Raw genomic sequence first — 18,551 nt, forward strand, 5'->3', positions numbered from 1 at the left:
TACATTTTGTAGATTAAAAAGTGGCTCTTCCAAAGAGACAAAATCAATCAATATTAAGTTTAATTTGTAAAATAATTATACCATACATCATAATTGCATAGACTCAAAAATAATGTTGTGGCCTTTAAAGAACAAAGAGGAAAGAATTAATAAACCATTTGAAACAATTCTAATAATACGTTTTTTAATTGCTAAAAATAACCAATTGCACAAAATATTAACTGGAAGAAAAAGCTGCATTTTTGGAATGCCTGTCAGATGTCAAAAATCAATGAAATAATTACATAAATCACAATATTCTTATGCTCCTCTGAAGGAAAAGGCTACTACTACTCCTACTCCTTATTTATCAACTATATCATTACCCAACATTCTGCATTTACAACAATAGTAAAAAATCTACTATTCGACTTTGTTGCGCATTAACCTGGGTTATCTCCCTGCCCAGCTCCCAGAGCCACCCATGTCTGTCAGGCTCACAGCTGAAGCAGCTAGCTCTCCTGAAGGCACCATCGCTGGAGCCGCTGCTGCAGCTCTTCCTATGAAAGAGGTGACTTGGGGTGAATTTTGATTGAGGGAACCCTTCTGAGAAGAGCTCACGAGTGGCTGGAGAGGCCCAGGAGGGAGCATGGGAGGTTGCTGCTGCTGGTCCCCTCTACTCAAGCGCCCTGGAGGAGCCAAGTCCTGGTGCGGGAAAGGTACTGGGGGTAATTCAGGACCTTGGGGCTACACGCGGCACCGCTGCTGAAGTCCTCTTCCAAGCAGCTGTTAGCTTTCACGCTCTTGGCCTGGGATTCCAAGCCCTCCAAGACCAGCAGTGCATTGTTGCTTGTTTCCATGGGGTCACACAGCAGTGCCCAGGGGGTGCGGGGAGCACAGCCATTGCTAGAGTCCAGACTCCAGGGATGCCACCACATCCTCCTCATCCTTGCATAATGTGGATTTTGCATAACAACCTGGTGTTTGGAACTTAACCACGTGGATAAGTGAGTTGTCCATGTACTTTATTCTTCTAGAAAATATGGTAATCACTATCACTTTCACATTATCAGAATATGTATGGTTACATGGAGGGGAGAAAAACTCCTGGACTACTATGAGGTAACTTGGAGATCTAAATCTCTATATTCATAGATGTTGCTGAGTACATTTGCTTTACTTTGTTCCTAGTAGAAGCTATACTTTAGGACCTCTACTGCATCCTTTATTTATATTATTCTGATTTCTTATGGGTTCTAAAAATAAAATACACAAATATGCTCTCAAGTACAATATGGAAGTAAATATGCCATACTATAACTAAAGAACATATTTAAGTTTTTACTCCTTAGTCAAGGATGAAAATAGCTCTCTTGACACATAATACCCAAGATAAATTTTTAAAAGAAAAATGCCTCCCATTCCAAAATGACAACCCGATAACATATTTAGCCATAAACTTTTCTTTCTGCCAAAAATGTTCATTTGGCACTGACTTTTGAAAAGGAGAATGTTTTTCCACATATACACAGTCCCCACTTCTCTGTTATTTTCTATACCCTACTTTTTAGGATATTTTTTCAAATATGCTTTATATTTTGTGGCAAAATATACCATGTAAGCTCAGAGATAAAGAACATAATATTTTTTCAAAGATATTGTAAATTAAATGCCAAGCACCTAAAATAAACTGCAGTTTTTAGAAATAGCTTATTATATTTACAGATAATATAGTATGAATAGCAATTTTATGACTCATATGCCAATACTCCCTGCCCTGTATTACCCATTGCAGACACTGCTAAACAATCAGGGCACTTATATCTACCAGACAAAAACTCGGCCTCAAAATACTCAACAATGCATGCCACGCAACCACTACCAATCAATAGAAATTGACACTGAAGATGAAACTCCTACAAGAATCATATTAATTTTGTTAATTTTAATTAAGAAAAAAGATACAATATAAAAAATATAAATTAAATATTAAAAAGATGTAATGTTACTCTTAGGTGTCATTGAGTCAATTTTTGACTCACAGAAATCCCATGTGATAGAGTAGAACTGCCCATAGGGTTTCCCAGGCTACAGTCCTTACAGGAACAGATCACCGCATCTTTCTCCTGCAGGGCCACTGGGTGGATTTGAACTGCCAGTCTTTCAGTTAGCAGCAGAGCAAGCAACCATTGCGCCACCAGAGCTCCTTAAAAAGATATAATAGATACCCATATAATCATACCTAGATTTAACAGATGTTATTTTGTCATAATCGATATAGTCTGTATTCAATTTATTTCTGTGGAGAGTTTGTAAGTAACACCTATTTTCGCATCATGGGCAGAATAAACAGAATTTAAAAACTGAGTATATATGGAATTTATTACCCCTCATAGCCTAATGGAATTGATGCTAAAAGTGAAATCCTCCACCATCCCAAGAACATTATATGAGAATAAAACCAAAAACCAAACCCGCTGCTGTCAAGTCAATTCCAACTCATAGTGGCCTTATAGGATACAGCAGAACTGCCCCACAGGGTTTCCAAGGAGGGGCTGGTGGATTCAAACTGCTGACTTTCTGGTTAGCAGCTGTAGCTCTTAACCACCATGCCACCAGGGCTCCTATATGAGAATAGTTACTATGAATAGTTGCTGTAAAAAAGGTTGGGAACACAAGATTTAGAATTTATGATTTTCTAGAAACAAGACATAATATTTTACATTTTCAGAAATGTTTGCATGTAAAACATGTCATTTGTTCTTCACAGCCCTGAGACAACAGGGCTGTTATGTTTATATTTCCCAAGTGAAGATCAGAGATTTCTGGGAGTTGTACAAGGCCCCAGGTTAGTTCCTGGTGCCAATGTTATGAGAGCTCTAAGAAACAGCAGTGTGGGCTCTTTGAAAACATACAAGTTAAGGGCTTTATTTTTCAAATACTTTATCATTTTTAAAAATAAGGACATAAAATCTTTTCTATTTCTGAAAAAAAATTCTCCGATCTCTCAGTGATAGAACGTTTTCTTTTACTTTTAAAAATATAGGCAATAAAGCTAAAAAAAAAAAAAAAAGATCTTATAAGTTCCCATGTAATTTCACGTCTGTCATATAAGATGCTATTTCCCCACAAAAAGCACACTTTCGGGTAGCTGAAGGTTTCCTGAATAAACCTCAACTTCACTGCAAAATTGTGGATTAGAACCTGCATTTTCCAAATTTTGGTCGGCATTTCTAAAAGGCAATTCCTGCATCACTTCATTGAATTCACCCAGGCTCCTTGTTAAAAGTGAAAACTCCTGGGCCTCATGTTAGATGGAACAACCAAACCAAAACCAAACCCAGTGCCATCGAGTCGATTCCGACTCATAGCGACCGTATAGGACGGAGTAGAAGTGCCTCATAGAGTTTCCAAGGAGCGCCTGGAGGATTGGAATGGCCGACCCTTTAGTTAGCAGCTGTAGCACTTAACCACTACGCCATCAGGGTTTCCAGATAGAACAACAACTGGGTCAAAATCTCAGAGAGGGATGCCAGGAATCTGCATTTTTTTTTTAACATGGCCACCAAATGGTTCTTGTGCACACTAAACTTTGAGAAGCACTGATCCTTCCCTTTCACATTTTCCTTAATATGTAAAAAAAAAAAAAAAAATTTTTTTTTTTTTTTAAATATGTAAGTCATCTATTTTCCTTTCATTATTGTGGCAAGTTCCAGAAAAACGTGTTTAGATTTTCTAAGAATTAATGGGTTGAAATGTGTGTTGAGTAAGGGTGAAGCTGATGTAAACTAAAAATAGACTTCTGAGATTAGGAAAAAGTATTCAATGAACTTGAAGAATTACTTTTTCCTCAAATATTCTAAAAGAAGTAAAACCAAAGAAACAATCCAACAAGCCAATAAAGGTCATCTTCTTATTTACAGATGACAATAAACACTTGGATCTAGTGATAAAATTAGTATCTAAAAGAGACAGTTATAGACAAATATCTAATCCCACTATGATTCTGCATGCAAATTCTGCGTTTTTTCCCTCTGCCTAGCTCATCTTTTGACTTGTTAAAATAGTAGCTGCCAAACTCATGATTCTAGGTTGAGCGATGCTAAGTAACTAAATATTATTATCTTCGATGTTATCAAACCTAAAAACTAAAGGAAAATGCCCCCATCTGGTTTCATGTAAATTAAACTCCTTATAGACTGTGTTCAATTTCTATCTTTCCTCTTCATAGAGCAGCGAGCACATATTTGTTGGTTAACTGCAGACTGGCTGATTCTAAATATAAACTGAGATATATGCTAAAATTATTGTCTTAATTTTTCAGCAATCACTGTGAAAGCCACACACGGCCATAAGTTTTATTTCTTAAGTACCTTGGGGAAAAAAAAAAAGATTTTAAGTACTAGTGATGACAAAATGACAGATGTACCTTTTCCCATAAAATGTAATGATTCAAATTAAACTTATAGCTACTAACTAGATCTATGTCCTACTAATACTGGGCATGTATAATCGTATCACAAAGCCAGGCAGACCTAGCATTAGAACCACATCAATTAAAACAGATTTTATACAAATAACATTTAAGTGGGCTCACTGCTCTTAACAGAAGTAAGATAGTATTGCCTTAAATGAGAAGTATACCTAAACAGCCTTAATATTCTAATCCAACAAACAGCCTTGAAATGATCTCCAAGCTGCTGCCTAGATTACTGCTGGGCCCATCTCCCAAAACTACAAATGCTTGATTTACTTAAAAACGTCACCTTCACTGCACATATTTTAATGGGGACAGGGGAGCATTTTATAAAAACAGGCCACCGCCATCTTGTTGAATTACCAGAGGCACCAGTTCAGACTTTGCAAAGTAGTGGATAAGAGAGAGAGAAATGTTCAAAATAACACTTGGTCAAATAAGTTCCATTTACATGGCTAAGCAGGACAAAAATAACACAGACATTTGGGAGCTCGGGTGCCAAAACACAATTTAGAAAAAGCAAACCATGTGGATGGCTCAGCACATCCAATGGCCCAACAATATCATCGGTTTCAAAAAGAAGTAGTTCTCAGAGACCTATGGGCTAGCCCCAGAAAAGACTCAGGGTCCACTTGACCACTTTAAACCTTCAGAGGAGTCAAAGGAACATAAGCCAACAAGTAACTTGTAAGTAAAAAGCTTAAGAAAAAAGAGGAGAATGTATCACTCACTTTCCCAGAGCCTAAGCAATCCTAACTCTTTGGCTTTGTCAGCTACCATGTATAATTTGGGCAAGAGTGCTTTAGCAGATAAATGTCAAATGGGAACTAAAGGAATTAAGTGCTACTAGTGGTTAAGAGTTCGGCTGCTAACTAAAACGTTGGCAGTTTACACGTTTGAATCCACCAGGTGCTCCTTGGAAACCCTATGGGGCAGTTCTACTTTGTCCTATAGGGTCACTATGAGTCAGTAATGGTTTTTTTTTTGTTTGTTTTTTTGGTGGAAACCCTGGTAGCATAGTAGTTAAGTGCCAGGGCTGCTAACCAAAAGGTCAGCAGTTCAAATCCACCAGGCACTCCTTGGAAATTCTAACAGGCACTTCTACTCTGTCCTATAGGTTTGCTATGAGTCAGAATCGACTCGACAGCAATGAGTTTGGTTTTTGGTGGAATAAATAAACAAGTCTATTTAAATGTAATAGTTTTCCACTGCAACTTAAAATAACCCTAGGGTAACCATTTGCTAAGCCCACTTAAACAGATAATACCTAAGAGAAGTGAAAATAGGTTTACCACTCTCTAAGAGCTTTGGAAAATTGTTTTTAACAATAGGTCCTGTTTTTGTTGTGGGCCTTCGAGTAGATTCCAACTCACAGTGACCCTATAAGACAGAGTAGAACTGCCCCGTAGGGCTTCCAAGGAGAGGCTGGTGGATTTGAACTGCCAACCTTTTGGTTAGCAGCCTGAGCTCTTAACCACTTCACAAAATACTCTGCCTACATAAGCGTCCAGCTTCCACCTGTCATCTTTCTGTCAGGACTGGAAAAGGTGAGAGTTTCTTTCTGGTTTTTAAATGATGTTATTATGGTTTCTTTTCAGGTATCCTAAAACGAATGGCACATTTTAAGAACCTGCCTCTATGCTCCTGGTTGAACTTTCAAGGAACACTCATGCCTCCCATTCCATTTCCACAGGCCCTCAGAGACACTTAATGGCCTCCCCACCTCAGTGGCTTCCCAGCCTCCACCTGGACCCAGGGATGGAGGCAGGACCAGAAGAAAGCTCAAGTGGGTGACTTGGGTAGTCAGAGGCCTGGGCAACATATGGGTCCAAGACTGGGCCCCTGCCTTTCTCATCACAAGGAAGCAGCACCATATGTCCCTACAACAGAGAACATATAGGGGAAACTGAGGTGCAGTCTCTCTCCAGTGATGGGAATTTCCTCTATTCGGAGGCTGCTTAGAGGGAGCCAATAGAACGTTGGGAGTGTTACAGGCCTCCTAGTGGCCACTTTCTCAAAGGATGTCTCTGGCAGTGGGCAAGGGATCTTCCCACACACCCTTATATCTTGTACTCAGAGCTTCTGCTGAGAACTAGATGAAGGCCCCAAACCCCCGCCTTCACCTATCTGGATTCTCCAAAATAAAGTGTAAAACTGAGCTCATATCAGTGCCTTGCATTAATAGGATACTGACACTGGAGACCTCAGAATATGACACGGAAGTAAGGAGGGAGGTGAACTTTGAAGGAGATGGATTTTGTCAGGGAGAGGGCTGGCGGGGGGTTGTATAGTTGAGGTCCACAAACACAACACTAAGACCGGAAAGTAGTCTATGACATATGCCCCTTCTCTGACATAAACTCTAGCTCACTCCCACCAAGCCTGTTGATCCTAAATGATGATACTGCCTGCCTTTCTCCCAGTTCCCAGTGATTTAACTAGTCTTTTTAATCAAAAGAAGAGGTTACCTGAAAAAGTATAATCTGAGGAGCCAGAGGCAGGATTGGTATTATTAATTATTAACATGCCAATATTCTATACTTAATAAATGCATCTCCCAAAGAGGATAAATATATAGAATCCAATAGAGTTTCAAAAACCTGTTTAAAATAGTCAAACTCTAAGAACTTATATCTTTTAGTCCCTGGGTGGCACAAACAGTTAAGCACTGGACAGCTAAGTGATGATTCTAACCCACCCAGAGGTACTTCAGAAGTCAAGTCTGGCAATCTGCTTCCAAAAGGTCACAGTCTTGAAAACCTTATGGAGTGCAGTTCTACTCTCCACACATGAGGCCACCATGAGTCGGCAGCAACCAACAACAACAATTTCATAGAATTTAAAGTATATATAGGGTCGCTATGAGTCGTAATCAACTCAACAGCACTGGGTTGATACACATAAATATGTGTATATATACATATACATGTATATATATACATGTAAATGTGTATATATACATATACATGTGTATATATATGTATATATGGAAACCCTGGTGGCATAGCAGTTAAGTGCTGTGGCTGCTAACCAAAAGGTCGGCAGTTCAAATCCACCAAGCGCTTCCTGGAAACACTATGGGAGCAGTTCTACTCTGTCCTATAGGGTCGCTATGAGTCAGAACTGATTTGACAGCAATAGGTTTGTTTTTGTTTTATATATATATATACATATATATCAAGTAATATATGTAGTATGATTAAAACTATGGATGGAAAAAGTATGAGAGAAAATACACCAAAATATTCATAGTAGTTTTCTTCAGTTGGTAAAATTATGGTTGATTTCTTTTCATATTCTTGTACTTTCCTAATTGTTTATAATTCTATAATAATGTGTTAAAAAAAAAACTTTAAAAAAAGGCAAACTTCCTTAGAAAAGGAAAAATTTTACTTGCACAGAAAACTTTTTCTGGGTTTAGTCAACACCTGGTCCTTATCAGTACCCACAAAATATACCATTTCTGGAATGGGACTTGGGACAAGGGATATAGAGAATACAAACGAGGCCAGTGAAAGAGTAACTTGGCCTTCATAGAAATCTATGCTAGATCTCTGTGATTACCAGACCAGGAATGTATTTCACTGCCTGATACTCAAGGTTCTCCCTAATACAGTGTCACCATGTACCCAAACAGTACATGAGCACCTCTTAGCTAATTTTTTGTCTGGTTTTCTCTTTGCCTATCGAAATCCTTACCATTTCTCAGAGACTGATTTAATTCACTTCCATCCATACAAGACTTCCCTGATCCTCTGATCACCCCAGCCTCCACTACTTCTCCTCCCAATTAAGGTGTTAACTATAGCAACACTTATGTCTGTACCACCTTTTTCTGTTATTAAGCCAATTCTAAGTTATTTTGTTAATTATTCAAGTATAAATAAATCTCTCCCCAACTAGACAGTAAGTTCCTTGAACTCAGGAATCTAGATAGTCTGCAAACAGTAGTCATTTGACAAATACGTGCATAGAGAAAGGAAGTGCAGTTCTAAAGCCAGGTTGTTATTATATCCTGGCCTATGCTTTTTTTTATGCTATCTAAATAAAATATAAAATGTTGCTGCTCACCCTCCATCACTTGGACATGTGCTTTCCTTTAAAAAAAAAAATAGCAGTGGTGTTATATTTTTGCTTATTCATTCATACCAGCTCTGCCACAACCCTGATATTAAACAGATTTGATTTCAAGATGCCTCACCAAGGCTCAGAATATAGTCTATTGCCATGTAAAGAATAAAAAGAAATGATCTCCTAGCAATCAAATTTAAGACTCATCACAGGACCCTAGTTATAGTCTTGTCTGACCAACAAAAGTAAATTTCTGCCTCCATTTTATGTCCTTATTTAGGCAGTAGGCTGTAATCTATCAATAACCCCATTAACTTAAAAGACTTCTCTAGTGCAAATGGTTCAATATTTTAAAAGTGATGGATTAAAATGACTATGTTCCCATCTGCCATCAAATACTATTCCAGTACTCAGAGATAATGAGCATTTGTTCTATAGTAACCTGCTTTCTGAGACATCAATGAGAGTTGCATATCTTAAGAGAAAATCCATAAATCGGAAATGAAAGCATGCCAAACGGCCCACCAAAGGACAAAGCAAGATCTAGCCTCCATTACTTTTGAGGAAGGAGCACACAAGGTCAATATAATCGTTGACTCTGAAAGCTAGGGCAAAAACAAATCAGTTCACTTCCCCACTGTACAGAACTATATTTTGCTACACACATGATTTTTTAAAATAAGAGAGTAGCCCCTAAGAATCAATGCTTCTCCAGATTCCACCACTCACTAGCTGTGTAATCTTGAGCCTTCTCTGTATTTCAGTTCTTTAGTCTAAAAAGTAGAGTTGTCACCTGCTATGCCAAATCACAGAATTGTAATAATCAAATAACATAATGTGAGGCTGAGTTTATTTGTCACCTATCATGAGGTACGTTTTAGTCACACATTCTATGAAAACAGTTTACAACTAGGTAGCTATTCTGACTGCCAATGTTTCCCTGACAGCAAATTCCCAGATTTCTTTTTATTTCCCAAACTGTTTTCTCCATCACTTGAGCATCCACCATACACAACTGCCAAAAACGTGTTGAAAATCTCCTGTTATGATCTAGCTCTCCTATGCAGTGCTGACCAGATATTATATTTTTTATAAAGATCAGATATGCTTTCAAAGAAAATAATTTTTTTTTATATGGTTCAAAGAATGCTGTTACTTTCATACTAAAAGGACAACAATTCCATATACAGGAAGTTTACAGGTTATTGGTGTCTTAGATTTATTTACTCCTGTGAAAATTAATTATATGCTTAATATCTAATAGACTAGGTATAGATGATTACGGATATATAGATGTAGATGTAGATGTAGATATAGATATAGATATACACACACAGTTGAACACGCTATTGATTAATACTGTAGAACGCACATGGGCTCTGGACTCAGTGAGACCTGTATTCAAATTCCGATTTTGTGACCTTGAGCGTGTAATCTAACCTCTCTGCAGCTCACTTTACAATTTGGTTCTGGGTTGCTCTGACGAAATGATATGGAGTGATATACGTTAAAGTAAGTGCCTAGACTCTGAAAGCATTCTTTCCTATCCTCCCTTAAGCCTTTTCCTCCTATGCCAGGACCAATCAAACCGATCCCCCAAATATAAGACAACTTCGGCATCGCATCTTTCACACACATTAGTGGGGGAAACGCTTTGCGATGTGAAATAAAGTGAACGACGGCGTGCATTAGGCACACAATGAAGCAAAAAGTGGAGAAACTGGGAGGTATGGACTAGAGCTCTAGACTTCACTCGCATATGCGAAAAAGACACTAACGTGACACTTTAAAGAATCCACCGCACACTCACGACGGTTTGTACCAGGATGTGGAATAGGGCAGAACGACAGAACAAGCTAGCAGGGAGCCTCCCTGTCACCCCGCCCAAGCCCGCCCGCCCAGATCTCTCATCTGGATCCTTGAAACTGAGGTAAGAGAACAGCGACTGACCTCGTTCCCCACCCTACCCCCCCCCCATTTTGCCCAAACCTCTAGGGGCACAAATGGTGCTGAATCATTAGCACCAAGAGCAGCAGCTCCCCATTCTGCTGATCCCACCCGGGGACAGCGTCCCCAGAGCAGTGACCCCCCCATGGGTCCCGGGTCGGGAGCCAAGTTCCCCGGGGCGTGAGGACGGTGAAAGGGGGTCGGGGTAGAATCCGGACAGCAGGTTACTCACCAAGGGTGAGGAAAGCCCAGCCCTGGTCCTCGCCTCCCCGCTACGGGCGGTCCCTTTGCGCCTACGGCGCTGCCTGGCTCCCTCGCCGGCTGTCGCCCCGGGCCCGGGCAGCCTGCGCTGGTGGTCCGGGGCTCCGCTCCGCCCGCTCACCGCCCGCGGCAGCCACGGCTCGGGGCTCTAGCGCTCGACCCGGAGCAGCTGGAGCAGCTGTCGCTGCCGAAGGAGGTGGCGGCTACCGACGGGCCAGACCATTCGCCGGCTGCGACCGGGGGTGCGCGGCGTGCGGCGAGGAGCCGGCGCCAGGACGCCGAGGGCCCGCGACGGTTGGGAGGAACCAAGGACGAGAGGAATCCTCTAAACCAGCTGCGCCAGGAGGGCCTGGGGACAGTGGGGCCGACAGAAGAGCAGGGGCTTTCCCTTGTTGTTTATTGAAGGCTTTTCTGGGCACCCCCCCCCCCCGCCCATTTACCTTGGTCCCGCTCGGGGCTCCTTTAGAACGCGGCAAACAGAGGACCTAGCAACGGGAGCGCCTGGGCGGGTCCCCTCACGAGGAGATGCGAGCGGCGCTGGCCTGAGCCCTGCGCTTCCAGACACCTCTTTGTCCACTTTGAGACCCTATAGCCTTACCACGTACATCTTGCTCCCAGAGCGAAGCATCTTGAGTGTTTGAAGGGGCTTCTCCGATCTTTTCTCTCTCAGCATCTTTGGGGAGCAAAGAATAGAAGGGTATCTATCCAAGGCCAACTTGAAAGTTGGGAGATAAAATCGGGTGGGCCCTCAGGAAGTGCTCTGTAGTCAGTTCTCAATTGCAGTTACTGCTACCCAAATGTTGAACCACCGCAGCTGGAAAATACAAATTTAGGGAAAAGTTTTAATATGTAACAGGTCTATAAAAGACTATTAAAGAAATTCAAGAATATTTGAGGCTGATTGTTCACCATTTTAGAGATTAATGTCTTGGGAATGGGGAGGCAGCCATGTCCTCATATAAAATTAACTTTATAGAACTGGAAGAAGTCCCCTCACATGTTTCTTGGGCTTTTATGCAGGCACCGTTATGGCTCCTGTCTCCTCACAACCAGGCTTACAAAGGGTCTTTGGGGGCCATAGTGGAGATCAGGATAAGCGTTTCGTTTTCCTTATTAAAAAAAAAAAAAAAAGACGGAACACAGTTGACAACTACCTATAAAGTATAATTTAAGGGAGTTAAAAAGAAAAAGAAGAAAAAAAAAACCTTTAAATGCCTCCCAAGCAGCACGAAAGTTCACAGTTAAAAGCTGTTTTCTCTGGATTAAGGTTTTGTCCTCTTTTTAGTAAATTAGCATAAATTCAGCAACTATTTGGGTCCAAACACTGTACTGAGTACTTCTAGTTGTAGTCCTTCATTTATTCTTTTCAAAACTCTTGTGAGATTGGTAATACATCCCTATTTTTTAAATACAGAAACCAGGCTAGGAGAGTTTGTTGTACTGGGTCAAAATCTCATACATTATACGTGGCAGAGCAGGTATTGCAGCCCGGCATTTTTGACTCCCCAACTCTAGAACCTTTCCACTAGAATGCCTCTGGGAAGGATACACATAAAGCGTCATCACAACCACAATCAGCCCTTGAATGTGAGTTTTCCTATTCTCCCTTTGTGAAAACCGAGTTTCATGAGGAGGACACTTAGGTATCTAAGGTGGACATCATGTTGAAGTAAGAATAGGGGCCAGAAAGAAGAGACTGGGTTAGCCTAGAAACATCAATGTCAGAAATGCACTGTTAAAGTCACATGAGGATCAAGAGGGATTCTCCGCTACCTTTTTGCTAATGGCTTTTACACTATCACTCTTCCAATCCGGATGAGAAGGAAGGGGCAAGAGTTTTTAAATGGACCCAACGTCATGGGTCCTCAGATACCTTATTAGAATTTAAAGAAAAACTAACAAGGGCATTAACAACTCTCACATCACTTCAAAAAAGCTGTTGGAGAAATCAGGAATAAAATTAAATTGTTTCCATATAGTGTGCCCATTGTTATTATGTTAACTGTTGTTACAAATATTCTCACGTCAATACCAGCGCAAGAGAAATCCCCAGAGCTCCACGTTGCCAGGGAGCAAAGGCACTTGCTCCCCAGTGAAGCCAGCCAGCTGTGACTCAGGGCCAAATTGACTTTAGTCTCAGAAATGTGTGATTTTTCTCTCTACAAATGATTGTCTCACTTTCAAAGGGGACCACAGCGGGAACAGAACAGGAACAGATGAAATGCATTGGAATTGGTACTGTGTTTCAGGAGGTGTCCTGGATGAGTGGGATATAGGAAATGAGGAGGGTGGTCACCTGAGACCAAACTGGGATTAGAACCTTATCATTTATAGACCTGGTAGACTGGTGACATCTTGGCCATCTGTTTAAGTTGCCATTCCTGAAGCATGTGTTTCTAAAAGAAGAAGGAATAGAAATTCTTGTGCTGATTGTTTAGGAAACTGTCAAAAGGAACACAGAAAATGATGTAGTGTCTGCATTTCCCTCCTCTCCACCCAGAGTCCTTGAATGGTTTTGAATCTTCTGGAAAAAAGAATTAAGGCCAGAAATCTAAGAAGTCATTTTCACAAAGGAGTGAGATTTCGAGTTTAAGAAATATTACTTTGGCCCTGGTGAGAAGGTACAGCACACAGCTAGAGATAGGGCCATTCTTTGTCTGGCCCAGACCTCTACACAACTTTGCCACCAATAAGGAACTGCTCTGCCCAGAGAGGGCTTATTCTCTCATGAAGGACACTGGCGGCCCAAACAGATCAAGATACATTGACTAGGGCCCAGAATAGTAGAGCATGAGTGGAATTATTCCTGAGCATCTTGGAGATACCGCTGAGGATTTCTTCTCATAAACAAGGGAGACTGGGTGGGGAAGATGCTTGTTAAATTTAAGAACAATCATTATTTAGGCATTGAAATTAAAGTAAATTTATTTGTATTCACAAACCAGCATGACCTAGGAGCATTCAAATGATGTTGATTTTAAAATGATATTACTAAGGAGGGAACTAGAGAGAAAGAGATAGTTAAGGCCTACAACAAAACTGCAGTGTAGGCCACACAATGTTGAACCTTGATGCAAGAATATTTACTAGGTACCTGGTGGTGTAGTGGTTAATTGCTATGGCTACTAACCAAAAGATCGGCAGTTCAAATCCACTAGGCGATCCTTGAAAACTCTATGGGGCAGTCCTACTCTGTCCTATAGGGTCACTGTGAGTTATAATCGACTTGATGGCAATGTATTTAGTTTTTACTACATGCTGTCCCTGCTAAGGCATGTGATGACTGACATTAACATCCCAAGTTACTCTTGCTGAAGAGGGTATTTAATACTGTTGTTTCTGTTTGCTTGCTTTGAGCTAACACTTTTTAACTCTAGTTAAGTACTATTATCATGTGAAGTAAGCTCTATTGACACTCCTATTTTATAGATGAAGAAACTGAGAATTATAGCAATTAACAAATTTGTCAACAGTAACATCTAGAAAGAGGCAAAGCTGGGTTTCAAACCCAAACCAATACATGGCATTGCTCTCAACATGCTTTTATTGACTCCGGCAAAGAAAGTAGGGTGTACATTGGATGTTTCTCTGCAGTAGAAAATCTATTGTTTATTTATTTTATAAAATCTATTTTCAACTTCCATTCCTAAAAGCATGTGAGTCATGTCTCACAAAGGGGATTTAAATGACAGTCCTCACTTCAGAAAAGAGACCCTGAACAAGAAGTGGTCATCCCAGCCTAGATTTGGCCAGCAGCTCCTAAATTCTTATGATAAATTCCGATTGCAGGAACTCTTGGGTGAGATCTTAGAACCTGTATTCTTAGCAAGATCCGCATATGATTCTTCTAATGCATAGCCAAGCTTCACCAGGCAATATGCAGGACAAGAACAGTGTGAGGCTCTGGATTTAACCTCATAACCCCAAAATATAAGGATAATCACTTGTTCCTTAGTGAGAAGAAAATGGAGGCTAGTATTTAAGGCCTGTTGCTGTTGTAGTTAGGTGCCGTTGAGTCAGTTCCCACTGATTAGTGAACCGAAGTACAACAGAACGAAATACTGCCTGGTCCTGCACCATCCTCACAACCGTTGTTATGCTTGAGCCCACTGTTGCAGCCACTGTATCAATCCATCTCGTTGGGGATCTTCCTCTTTATCGCAGACCCTCCCCTTTACCAAGCATGACGTCCTTCTACAGGAACTGATCCTTCCTGATAACATGTCCAAAGTATGTGAGATATGTGAGAGTATGTGAGGATGATTCTGTTTGTACTTCTTCCAAGACAGATTGTTCATTCTTTTTGCAGTCCATAGTATATTCAATATTCTTTGCCAATACCACAATTCAGAGACATACTGTCTTAGTTGTCTAGTGCTGCCATAACAGAAATACCACAAGTGGATGGCTTTAAAAAAAGAAATTTATTTTCTCACAGCCTAGTAGGTTACAAGTCTAAATGCAGGGGGTTGCCTCCAGGGGAAGGCTTTCTCCCTCTGTGGGGTCTGGAGGAAGGTCCTTGTCCTCAATCTTCCCCTGGTCGAGGAGCTTTTCAGGTGCAGGGACCCCATGTCCAAAGGACATGCTCTGCTCCTGCTTTTTTGATGGTATGATGTCCCTAACTCTGTGCTTGCTTCCCTTTCCTTTTATCTCTACAGAGATAAAAGGTGCTGCAGGCCGCACCCCAGGGAGACTGTCTTTACCTTGGATCCGGGAGGTGACCTGTGTAAGGGTGGTGTTACAATCCCACCCTAATCCTCTAAACATAAAATTACAATCACAAAGTGGAGGACAACCATACATAGCCTAACCAAGTTGATACACAGATTTTTGGGGGGACATAATTCAATCCATGACACCTACTATATATAATTTTATTGTACAGAAATACATTTATTAAATTATTTAGAACTTTTTCATAGTATTGTTTTGATGATTTCAACAAACCTTGAAAAAAAAAAGTTAAAGACTATTACTCATTCACAGTTACCATTATATGTACATGATTGGACCTCTCAAGTTCTTTTCAATTATATGGTATTTTACGTAGGAGAATAAAGAGTTTAATTAGAGCTGCATTAAATTTAGTATTAATTTTTGAAGAATTGACATTTTATAATATTCAGACATCCCACGAGAAGATAATAGGCTTTTCAAGTTGTTTATATTTTGTTTTCAGTTTCCCAATATTTTTATAGTTTTGTTCACAAATGTTCTGTACATTTCCTACTAAAGTTATGTCAAATTATTTTATAGCATTTGTCTTCTGAATGAAATATCTTTCTCACTTCTTTTTCTAGGTGCTTTAGCCTGAATAGAGGGAAAATGGTGATTTCTATATTTTACTTTGTATTCAGCCAATGTGCCAAATTCTCTTATTAATTTTATTATTTATTTTTTTTATTAGTCTTCTGAGCTTTCTAAGAAAACAGGCATATCATCAGTATCATGAATATTATCTTGTTTTCCTTTATTTTTACCAGCTATTTTGTTTACATTTGCTAGAATCACCAATAGTGATTGTGAAGACTGTCTAATTCCTGATTTTAAGTGAAAGGTTTAATTTTTGTCATTTAGTATAATATTTACTAGTGGAGTTTCCTCTACTATGTAATTTTCTTCTGTTCCTATTTTGCTTAGAATTTTCCTTGGTGTTAGCTTCTTGGACTTTAATGCCTTTCACCATCTATTGATAATGGTTGTTTTATTTTTCCTTTAATTTTTAATATAATAAATATTTAGCTAGACTTCCTGGCATTGAAAAGCCCTTTCATTATACTAAGAAACCCTGTTTGGTCATAGTGTATTACTCTTTTAATTCATTCCTCTATTGTATTCTTTAATATGTTATTTTAAAGTTTGACATCTATGTTCATAAGTGAAGTTGGCCTTTACTTTTATTGTTGTTGTAGTACTTCTTCTTAGGTTTTGGAATATGAGTATTTCTGGCTTCATAAAATTAACTGGAGAACTTTCAGTCTTTTTCTAAGACCTACAATAGTTTAAATAATATTAGAATTATCTATTCGTTAATGGTTAGATTAAAAATTCAGCTGTGAATCCATCTGACTGCTGTCTTTTTCAATAGTAGATCATTAATCACCTCTCCAATCTCTTCTGTCGTAATTGATCTTGATCTATTATTCAGGCTTTTAATTTCTTTTCTTCTCAACTCAGTTGTGATCGTGTATATTTTCCTAGGAAAGTATTCATTTCTTCTAGCCTTTTTTTTTTTTTTAATGTGTTGCTGTAGAATTGCCTTAAGTATTTACTTATAATTCTTTTAATCTCTTTCCTACTTTCCTTTCCTGCTTTTACTCTGTTTTTTTTGTAGCAGGCTCACGTGATGTTCTCTATCTTATTGTTCTTTTTAAAGAACCAATCTTTAAATTTATTCTTTTCTACTACTTACTTATTTCACTAATTTCAGCTTTTATCATTATTAATTCCTTGTTCAAAGGTTCTTTTGTTTTGTTTTTATATTATAGTTGTTCTTCAGTTCATTAAGATAAGTATTTAATATCTATTTTCACCTTTTTTCCTCCATAATTAAAGGTAATACATTTTCCTTTGAGTTTCTGCTCTGTCTCATTTTTTTAGTATAAACTGCTTTTCTAATGTTTCTGTACACCTTCAGTGTCTCTCCTCTGATTTCCTCTTTCATACAAGACATCTCATTGTGTGCTTCTTAATTTCCAATTAACTTTATTGGACTGTGATGAGAGAATGTACCTGGAAAGCATCTACTTCTTTGAATTTGTTATTGTTTTCTTTTTGGCTAAGAGCGTGATTTATTTTTGTACAAGTCCTATGGAAATATAAAAAAAGTATCTATACATACATACCTGATTCAAAACATAAAGTGTTCTACATTAATATATATTAAATCAAGTTTATTAGTTGTATTATTCATTGCCTCTATGTCCTCTCCATATATATATATTTTTTTCTTCGTCTTCTTCTATTAAATTCTTTCAGTCCTGGGAGAGAGATACTGAAACACATCCACTATAATTGTATTTTTATCATATTATCTTATTTTGCTAATTAAGGTAAAATGTCCCCTTGAAGCTCTAAAAAAAATTTGTGTATTTAATTTCTTATTTTGCTTCCTAAAAACAGTTCTATTGGCTGTAATATCTTCTTTTTTAAAATAATATTTATTGTGTTTTAGGTAAAAGTTTACACAGAAAACTAGGTTCTCTTTCAACCATTTTTTTACAAATAGTTCCATGCCATTAGTTACAATTTTTACCATGTGTCACCATTCTCATTATTTCCATTCTGTTTATTCTTTTTTCATTGATCTAGCTTCCCTTCTTCTCCTTGCCTTCTCATCTTTGCTTTGGGTAAACGTTGACTGTTTGGTCTCCATATAGTTAATTGTTTAAGGGAGCACTTTACTCATGGTAATATTGTTTATTTTATGAGTCAATCCATTATTTGGCTGAAAGGTGACTTGCAGGTGTAACATCTTTTTTATATAGTATGCATTTAGTCATTCCATTTCATCTGTTTTTACCCTACTTAGTGATTTTAACTTTATGTTCCACACTGCCTGCTATTAATATTGTCTCTCTTGATGTGTTTTTAGCATTTCCGTCGTTTTATTTTGCTATTGTTCTTGTTGTTTTTATTTTAGTGCCTTACATCTATCTGTTTTTTTTTCTTTTTCCCCTTGGAATTCTATACATGTTGGGCTCCTTGGGCCTGTCTTCCATTTCCTTCTGAGGCCTGTTTTGCTTTGTGATATGAGGTATTTCTTAGCCCTTGATCTTTCATACCACTAATTCAAATGTCAATACAGACTATCCTG

The 18,551-nt window shown here is 38.9% G+C and overlaps 1 protein-coding gene across 7 annotated transcripts in view; it reads right to left on the reverse strand.

The window, feature by feature from the left end:
• TTLL7 (tubulin tyrosine ligase like 7) overlaps positions 1-10,834 on the reverse strand; it is a 190,998-nt gene extending 180,164 nt beyond the window's left edge. For all 7 annotated transcript variants that reach the window (XR_010321419.1, XR_010321420.1, XM_064282155.1 and 4 more), the window contains exon 1: positions 10,707-10,834. The gene's annotated coding sequence lies outside the window, so the exon portion shown is untranslated. The remainder of the gene's footprint in view (positions 1-10,706) is intronic.
• Between the last annotated feature and the right edge of the window lie 7,717 nt (positions 10,835-18,551).

Source organism: Loxodonta africana, chromosome 3 (assembly GCF_030014295.1).
Source record: "Loxodonta africana isolate mLoxAfr1 chromosome 3, mLoxAfr1.hap2, whole genome shotgun sequence".
NCBI classification, from domain to species: Eukaryota; Metazoa; Chordata; class Mammalia; order Proboscidea; family Elephantidae; genus Loxodonta; species Loxodonta africana.